The 10,104-nt window shown below is 35.4% G+C and overlaps 1 long non-coding RNA gene across 2 annotated transcripts; it reads right to left on the reverse strand.

Moving 5' to 3' along the window:
- Positions 1-779: 779 nt before the first annotated feature.
- On the reverse strand, positions 780-4,511 carry LOC148699199 (uncharacterized). Of its 2 annotated transcripts, none has more exons than XR_015965101.1 (4): positions 4,305-4,511; positions 1,998-2,369; positions 1,797-1,891; positions 780-1,659 (listed from the first exon to the last, which is right to left on the reverse strand). It is a non-coding gene; the product is annotated as an uncharacterized LOC148699199 (long non-coding RNA). The 2 variants fall into 2 exon arrangements; XR_015965102.1 differs by having other exon boundaries at positions 780-1,662.
- Positions 4,512-10,104: the final 5,593 nt, after the last annotated feature.

Consider the following 10,104-nt stretch of genomic DNA (forward strand, 5'->3'; position numbering starts at 1 on the left):
CATCTTCTTCAAAATCTTTACATATCGTGGCTTACTGCACTACCACTTGCACCATTATTGCACACAGTACTACTTCTTCCATTAGTACTAGCAATAGCAAGACTCCCTTTGCTACCTTCTTCCTCCAAAACCTGATCACCTCAGCCAAGTGAAGCTCACCATCATCACCTTTCTGCATATTCGCCAAGAGAAGCTCACTGCCATTCTCTGTATCCTTCGGAATAGCCTGAAATGACCAAACTTGGACCACATCCCCTTTACCTAGACGATGTTTTTTAACAATGTGATTCCATTGAGATTTCAATACATAGGTTCTTTTTGGGTCATCCGACTCTTCAGTTTTGGAATTGCTTGACATCTTCCACAGTCCCAATGATATTGGTACTTGTTTGTGCTTCGGATCTATCAATTGAACCCTCATAACCTTATCCTTCTTGAACCGATCCATATCATTGCGTTTGAGGAAATTTTTGGATTCAGTTTGTTAGAAATTTTGAGTAGAAATTTCATTGTCCCACATTAGCCATTCCCAAAAGGTTTCCTCACTTTATAAGGCTTTGTCTCTTATAAAAAGTGATTGGAGTAATAGGCCTTGGAGAATAAAAGTGGGCTCACCCTTGGGGATGGGCTTTGGGATGTACTAATTAATTGATAATTAATATATATAATTAATTATTTTTAATTAATTTTGAATTTAATTAAATTATTTTTGAAAAGACTCTTCTTTTCAGATGAAGTCTGAAGCCAATGAAAAAAACGTAGAGAGCACAACACCCATCTGAGAAGATGTCTCCCAACAGATGCATCCCTTCCTCATACCTATTGCAAACAAGCATATCATATTATATATACATCCATTTGCATGACATTTAGAACACAGAAAAAACAATTCTCCTTCTATAATCCAAAACATCCTTACTGAGAGAATCACATAGAAATTCGCCAGAAGTCAATTTTTCCGATGCTGAAATTCTGACTTGATCATTGAATCCTGGTGAAGCAGACGTCTGTAGAACTACAAGCACTGAGTAGGGACGAAATTTCTGTTTCAAGAACATTGCAATACGCAAGCCTCGATCTTCAATATTTCTGTTCAACATTATTTCGTTGTTTATACTCTGTTAATTTCTTATTTGCATTTATTATTTATTAGCATATATAATTTTATCACAGATTGTTGACATATATCCAACAGTTTGTTGTCGAGGTAGTAACAACCTGCCTTGGTGTCCATCTATGTCCATCACCGTCAAACTCTTCTGCATCAACAATTGCAGTCTTGTCCCATTCTTTAGCCCTAGAATCACATTCTTAAATTTTTTAGGAAACTTAGTGGGGACTGATAAGTCATTAGCCACTTTGGCCTTACCCTTGTTCATCGTGACCCTCTTCTTCTTCATGTTCAAGTTCACGTTGTCGTCGCGCTTGTTCAAAAACTTGGCCTTCTTTTTCTCAGCAGCACCCCGATCTTGATCATCATCACCATCATCAATACGATCACATTTTCTTTTCAAAGAAACATTATTAGTATGATGATGATGATGAGATTGAGTAGTAGTAGCATTGTTACTAGCAAGGCTTAACTTTTGATCACTGCTATTAATCCTGTGTTTTGACCTTGGTTTCGTAGGGTAGGGCAGCCTACATCCTTCCAACAAGCTACTGCAACAAAAAAGAATCATAATAAATTGATTAGTACCTAGTGAAGAACCAATTGAAGTATTATATATCTGCAACAAATCACAATTAAGTAGGAATTCCAACAAAATTAAATTAAAGTAAATCTGTAAACACACTTTGGGAATTATTGGATGTGGTAATGATCGAGAGAGCGCTTCTTTTTGGAGAGTAGAGGTACTTTTGCTTCTTTCCCTAGCTCGTTTCCCTTTTTCTGTGACAAATTAATTAAAGACTACGGTTAGAAAATAAAGACATTAATTAGAAAAATGAAAGAAAATTAAAGATTGAGTACTGATATTGTGAAAATTAATACTTACAGGACTTGCAGGAGTAGGCATCGTAAGGCCAGACATATTGTTCAAGAAACTGAAGCATACATAGCTTTTTCGTTTCTTTTGAGGGCTACAAGCTTTCTTTCTTTCATCTTGTTCGTGATCATGACATTGGCGACGACTCGTTCTTCATCTTCATCAAAACCTTGGCTGCAATGTCAATCTCAACATCGTTTGTTTTCTCTGGAGCAATGCCACAAATGTCTGCCAAGACATCGAGATTAGGCATATTGTTCAAGAAACTTAAGCAGTAGTAGCTTTTGCGTTTCTTTGGGGTCAACAAGGCTTCTTCTTTCATCTTCTTCATGATCATGACATTGGCGAGGACGTCGTTCTTCATCTTCATCAAAATCTTGGCTGCAATGTCAATCTCAATATCGTCAGTTTTCTTCGGAACAATGCTACAAACCATCGCCAAGACATCGAGACGGGACGTTGAGGACGACATTGTTCTTATTCTTCTTCTTATTTTTTCTCGAATGAGTCTTCAGTGTTTGTTAAAAGTGAGGCCGGGTTAATGTTATATAGTGCTCCCACTTATAATTAGTAGTGGAGTACTAATCCTAATCTGAATCGATTAGCCAAAAAAAAAAAAAAAAAAAAAGGCTAAATTGTAAATAGCAAGGCTTAGGCTTCAAATATTCGAAGCCCTAGCTGATTCAATGAGCTAAATATTCTGATAAATCCAACGGTTTAGGATTGAAAACAAATCAATCTCTAGATATACAAAACTAAAGAAAATTAGATTATTACCTACATGTTGTAGGAAAGTGTGTATATATATACACAAAACGCTTACACTCACATGGAATAGAAGCATTACTAGCCCTCGTACAAGTCAAAATTCCCAATTAAAATTGATGTCCAAATCCAAATACTTTCGGGGTTTCTTTTAATGCCCGACCCATTTTTACTTCTTTTTTGTTGTTCGACTGCCAGGTACTTCAAGCGATTTCATAATTCATTTGTGGATTTCTCAATTTTTTTCTTTCTAATTTCTTATATACTTTTTTTTTTTTTTTTTTGGGTAATGTTAATTTCCTATATACTTTGGTAACTTGTAGACCAACCCATTTTCTTTGATAAAATGAAGTTAATTTTTTTTTTTTTACTGAGATCAAATAATGTATAAACACTCTTCACTCTCAAATAAGCACTAAAAGCATATAATCCAGATGACAATCAAATAGTTAAACAATTCTTTTGCTATGATTTAAGGAGACAGTAATTGTGCTTGGGCAAAAGTTATTTAGCAGCATTTCATACCGTCTTGATTATCTATTTTGGCTTGGTGTCTTTGTTATGATAGGATAGTGCTATCCACACACCAAACATTAACAAGGATATATAGGAAGTAAAAATGTGTGTAAATAACAATATCCTTTTGATAAACTTCCCACATAGGTTGCACTACAACGATGTTGTATTTCTTTAGCATCCATTTGCGTTATGTCATGTTTTTTATCAAGAATTTATTGCTCATCTTCTTTTCTTGTTAACAGTCTAAGCAAATTTGAAAGTGGTTATCATGTTAATGTGGCACATGTTTGCCTTTTTTTTCTTTTTTTTCTTTTTTTTTTTTCTTCAGATTCTTTGATTGTTTTTGGGGATGCTTTCGTGCATAAGCACTTTTCACGTCAGTTGCACAATCTCTAGGTCTTTGCAGGTTTTTAACTATTAATTTCAGCCAGTAGCGAAGTCAGGAATTGTTGGGGAGGAGGGGCGAATTTAAAGAGTGCAAGGTTAAAAAAATTGGCACAACCAACTGAGTGACCTCACTTTGTTGGGAACTCTCCGGATTACTCGAAGAAGGATTACCTGGAACATTCGAAGGAGGACTACTTGGAATATTCGAAGGAGGACTACTCGGAATATTTGAAGGTGGATGTAAGCAATGTTTTTTATAGTATCGTTCCGTTACTATATAATGCAAAAAAAAAAGTCTTAGATTCTTAATCTTAGAGTAGAATATACTATACCACTAATAACTAATTAAACCAAAATTCAATTAATCAATACCAATAATCATATAAATTATACAATAAACAAAAATTCAATTCAATTAATCAATATCAATAATCATTTAATCAATAATCCAAAATTCAATCTTTACCCTAAATAACAATTTCATTCATCAATAATCATAAAATTTCATATCAATAATTAACAATTAATAATTAATAACTACATTGATTAATTACTATATGATTCTATATCAATTAAAAAAAAATTTCGTATTGAATAAACAATTAGGGTTAAGGCTAATATAAATTTAGAAATTAAAAACTTTACAGAATGGCGCTGGAGGTTTGCTGGGTGCTTGCGAGTTGCGGCTTGGATGGCTTGAAGGCTTGAAGCCTTAAAGTCCGGAAGCAATGGAAGGAAGGTGGCCAACGAGATCTGTTTTGCTTGCAGGGATTTGGGCTCTCTGATTGGTTTTGAGAGTGTAGGCAACGGGGTTGAGAGATGAAATTGAAGGCAATGGGGTTGAGAGATGAAAATGAAGGCAAAGGGGGACTGGTCCCCTTTAATTATTGTTTTTCTTTTAGTCCTATACCAGAAACGATGTCGTTCCACTAGAGGAATATTTTTAAATTTTGTTATCCAAGACCAAAACAAGGTCATTTTGGCTTGGCTTTTTGAAAGGAAAAAATAAAATAAAACCAAATGCAGCAGAGCTACGCACCAGCAACAACTCAGATGAACATAGACAGAACCACCGCATCAGAAGCCACTTCCGACGGGACTAGAGGGGCGAAACCACCGCTCCTGGGCTTAATTTCCAACGAAGGTAGGGGTGGCCACCACTCCTTGCCCCTATGTAGCTTCGCCACTGATTTCAGCTATTTAGAAAGCGAGAAACAAGTTTAATTTTGAGGGTCGATCAATCTTCGTCCATTATCTTTGCATTTCTATTTTTTTAGGCTTGTTCATGGTGGGAAGTTTATTCCTAAATACTGTAAAGGGTTAGATATTCGTATCAATTCTTCTTTAGGGATTCAGCCCATTCCTTGCAAGGCTCATACTATTCTCCATGTTGTGGTCTATTCCTTGGTACTCGTGGTTTGAACTTAGAATGTGTTTGGGTTAATATTTGAAAAATCTTCGCCCGAACAAAATGTATGGTTTGTCTAAATGAAATCCTAGTCTTGCTACTTGTGGAGTCATTTTCAGAGATTGTTGTGGTTGGTTTCTTGGTGGTTTCTATCAAGTATTAGCCATCACAATTCTTTTCCTTAGAGAACTTTAGTTAGAAAGTGACTCTTCTAGTGTTATTTCATTTCTTTGTTCGAATGATTTTGATCCTCCTTGGATTCTTCGCACGCAATGGTTTACTTGTTTGCCTCGCAGTCGTGAGATGATTCCCCTCCGTTGGTGGTTCTTGTAGCTTTGCTTTCAAAGTTTGCTAGCTTGTCTAGCTTCCGCTTCTCAAATTAATATATATCTAGACTTTTAGGTGGCCGATTGCTTTAGCTAATTATGTTGGTAAGTTAGCCCTTTCTAATGACTCTTTGTGGAAATGAAGTAGCCACTTTTAGGGGTGGGTTGGAAAAACCAAAAACCAAAAAAAAAAACAGGATCGAAAACATAACCGAGGCCAAAAAAAAAAATTAAAAAAAAAAAAATACCGAATCTGTTGAATCGTAAACTGAATCTAGTTAGGTCGGTTTCAGTTTTTGGGGTTCGAAAACCAAACAGAAGTTCTTCAAAATGACTTTGTTTTGTAATTATTTTATTAATTAATAATCATATTCTAGAAACGGCATCATTTTACCCCAAGTTCAACCCTAAGGCCTCCGCGTATTCCTCTCTCCCATTTTCCCAGTTCGCTCGACTTGAGCCTTCTCTCTCTCTCTCTCTCTCTCTCTCTCTCTCTCTCTCTCTTTCTCTCTTGGTCTTCAATCAATCTCTCAAACTCTCTCTCTCTCTCTCTCTCTCTCTCTCTCTCTCTTTCTCTCTTGGTCTTCAATCAATCTCTCAAACTCTCTGTCTCTCACTCCCAGCGGCGACCCGTGAACCTTCTCACTTTCAATCTTCCACACCTCGCTGTCAATCTCTCATCTCGCCATCAACTTCTTCTTGTCGTTTCGAATCTCGATAGCAAAAAGTTAATTTCACGCTCTCACTTCTCTTTGTTTAATTTTCTGTTCTATTTATCTATTCAAATTGGTTCTGATTGGACAAATAGTGGCCTTTACAGATTTTCAATTATTAATTTGCATTTTCTGTCGATAAAGATTATAGGAGGATTCATACTTTGCATTTTCTATTAATCTGCCGATTTTCTAGGTTATATTATATGTGTAGTGTGGTCATGAGAATTTGAGATATTTCAATAGATTGTAATTTTATATCTGTAACCTTTTGGCCGTAATGGGTTGGTTTGCATGCCATCCAACTATGTATCTGTAACTTTATGAATTGTAGAGAGAGAGAGAGAGAGAGAGAGAGAGAGAGAGAGAGAGAGAGGGGGGGGGGAGGTCGGGAGGTCTTTGGAATATATTTTTTTCTACAACTATATGTATCTCCAACATGTTTACAAATATATTGAGTTAGGAAATGAGTCCAGAGACATTAGGTTTTAGCAAATGAACGGACAATGTTACAAATTGAAAGTTGTGCTAATGCTTTCCTATAATTTGATGCAATATAATGAGACAACACACGTTATCTTGGATGCAATATATTGAGGCATGTGTAATAATGCTTTCCTCTTTTCATCGATTATTATGCCTTAGTACCTACACATGCTTATATCAGTGTAATAATCTATTAGCACCAGATTTTCTTTCACTTCCCCTTTATCTGTATGCATTGCATTATCAAATAATAATTTTTTTGTGTGTTGTTATGCAGTGTAGCTAACTCGTTATGCAAGTTCAGATTTTCATATTGGTGTAATTGTTTTGGTGTTATTAGAGTGAATGTTACAGTATGCAATTAAGATAGTGAATGTTACAGTTTTAATTAACATTTACTTTTGTATAAGTTTGTAGTACTAACTACTATCCTCTTATTATTTTGTGCATAATGATGTGAACATGTATCTTTCCGATTCTAATGAAGGAGAAGAAGAGGAGAACCTTGATATATTGAATTGGTGGAGGGTGAATGGGGTTTCTAAGTACCCTTTTTTGGCACGTGTTGCAAAAGAGATCTTAGCTATTCCCGTATCAACCATTGCTTCGGAATCCTCCTTTAGCACAAGTGGACATATAATTGATCCATATCGTAGTTCTTTAAGTTCAAAAATGGTGGAGGCTTTGATATGTACTCAAAATTGGCTTAGGTCTATCCATATTGCATTACATCATGAGCTAACCATTGAGGAGATTGAGTTCTGTGAAGAAGTTGAGAAAGGTAATTTTATTTATTGCACTTGATTTTGTAAGATTATTTTAAATAACATTTTAATTAGTATCCTTTCTTTAATTATTTGTATGCATAAATGGCAAGTGAAAGTTCAGAAAAAGGTGCTAGCTTGCCCCCTAGGCCGCCCAAGCGTTAGCAAGCAAATTGTCATTCAAACTTGAAATGGTTGAGCATTGATCTTGAGAACTTGAAGAAGTATGTGCAAAGCATGGAACTTTGGATGTTTAAGAAGTATGTGCAAAGCATGGAACTTTGGATGTTTACTTGAATTTATGATTTTAGTTGTAATGTTTATTTTAAATCAAATATTTATTTAAAGTTCAGACTTTGGAATGTTTATTTTAGATGTGGAAGACTTGAACTTTGATGTTTATTTTAAGTTTGGACTTTTGGAAGATTTGAACTTTGATGTTTATTTAACTTTGGACTTTGGAAGACTTGATTGTAATTGAAATTTGAATGTGTCTTTGATTCTATTGGAAATTTGGAATGCTTATTTTATCGATTATATTGAAATGGGACTTTGAATTTATTTATACTCATCTGGAATATGTATTACAAAATGGTTGCAAGCTTTGTTTTCTTAAGAATTTTTATTTCTATTGGGAAAAAAGAAAAATAATAATTGAACCAGGCTGAAACCAAACCAAATACAAACCGAACTGAACACAAACTGACAAAAAATCGAACCGAAACGAATTGAACAGTAATTTTGGTTCGATTTCCGGTTTTGGCAAAAAACTTATTGAGAATGAATCACACATTAATGGGAGGAAAAACCTTGCAAAGGCTTATAAGAGGTTGGACTACTCCCTATACTGCCAACTGGTTTTATGGTAGAACTTCAACTTCTTCATGGTATCAGAGCAGTTTGTCACACCTATGAAGTCAAATGGTCACACACGCTCCATGTCATCCCGTTGTATTGTCCACATATTAGGCTTAAATATTCTCCACACGTGAGGGGACATATTGAGAATGAATCCCACATTGATGGGAGGAAAAACCTTGCAAAGGCTTATAAGAGGTTGGGTTACTTCCTATATTGCCAATTGGTTTTATGGTGGAACCTCAACTTCTTCAAAACCGAACCGAACAGAACCGAACCCACCCCTACCCACTTTATAGTTGATGGCTAATTATCAAGACCTTGATCCTTTCTGACCGTCTTATACTGGTGTAGAAAATAAGACTACCATGGTAACCTAATAACCAAGTCTTATGTGTTAGATCGACTCGCCTAATCTTAATCTTCCTTTTCTTAAAAAATAGTGACGATCCTTCATGATTGACTTAAAAATCAATTATGCCTGGAAGTGCAAACATTCACATTTCACAAAGTGTCATATGCGCTTTCTGCATTAACTAAAACGAAGTTAATATTGAAAGGACTAAATAGAACAAGAAAAAAAGGACTAAATAGTTAATTGAAAATTATTTATAAAAAAAAAAAAAAAATGTTGGATAACCTTCTTAGATCCAATTTCTGTATTTTAAAAATAATGAAAGTACTACTTAGTTTCAAAAACAAAGTTTTATATCCAAACAGCCAAACAGCCCATAAAGTTCTTCTCTGTTTTACCAACTGATACATCAAAACTAAAATTAAAAATCTTTTAATGTTAGAGCAGAGCACAAAAGGATTAACATTTGATACATATATCACCCTCCTATTCGTAATCAGTGCTTAATTAGTGCTGTAAATCGGCCCGATACAACTCGTTTTCAAGTCGAAATAGACTCAAATTTACATTGGAGGAGCTTGGCTTGCAACAGAAACAAACCAAGCTTCGAAGGATCAATTTGAATAATAATTATAAAGTATGTATGCATTCATGATATATATGCATTCATGAAATTAATGTCGCCTACGTCCTTGTAACAATAAACTTAAAATCTATTAACAAAAAAGAAATTAAGTTTCATCCAATTCTCAACCTTAAATATATGAAATCCTCAGTGTCCAATAATGCTGTCACTTTTGTCATTGAGAAAACAGCTTACAACTGAGTATAATTTTCTGTATTAATGTTTTGTATGTATGGATAATTAGTAGCCTTTTATGAAGCTTACATTACACTTACACTGGCATTAACGTAACCCAAGATATATGCTTGATCACCACCAGAACTCACCAGAAATCATCAAAATTGACATCATGGAACTGCTGAGTCGTGCCTTTTGCAATGTCGAATAAGTCATCCATATCTCCTCTTTCAATCCCAAACATATCAGTTTCCTTCTGCTCCTGTGTTGCTGGTGTTGGTGCCAGTGAAGGCAATTTCCATTGTGGTGACAGTAGCACATCATTTGTTTGCAACTGCTTTCCAAGCCCAAAAATGTCATCATGGTTCTCTTGCTCCTCTGCTGGTGGTGGTAGTGATGGCGGTGCCAGTAGAACCTGTGGTTGAAGTTGATTTTCGCTCCCAAAAATGTTATTTCCTTGTTTCCCTTCTGGCGGAGGCAGCGGTGAAGGCATTTGCGATGGTGGTGAAAACAAAACCTGTGGTTGAATAAGTTGCTGCTGATGCTCTTCTTGTTGTATATAATTATGCAGCAATATTGGGAAATCGAAGTTCATATAACTTGCAACCTTTCCAAAGTGATTGCTTAGGGTTGGTTGCCCATTTTTGTAATTTGATGAAAAATGGTTTGATGCAAAAGTTGATTCGTTGCTTGATTGAGCACTAGGAAGACATACAAAAGTAGAACCAAGGGA

The sequence above is a fragment of the Pyrus communis genome, chromosome 1 (assembly GCF_041283825.1).
Source record: "Pyrus communis isolate YQ-2024b chromosome 1, ASM4128382v1, whole genome shotgun sequence".
NCBI lineage: Eukaryota > Viridiplantae > Streptophyta > Magnoliopsida > Rosales > Rosaceae > Pyrus > Pyrus communis.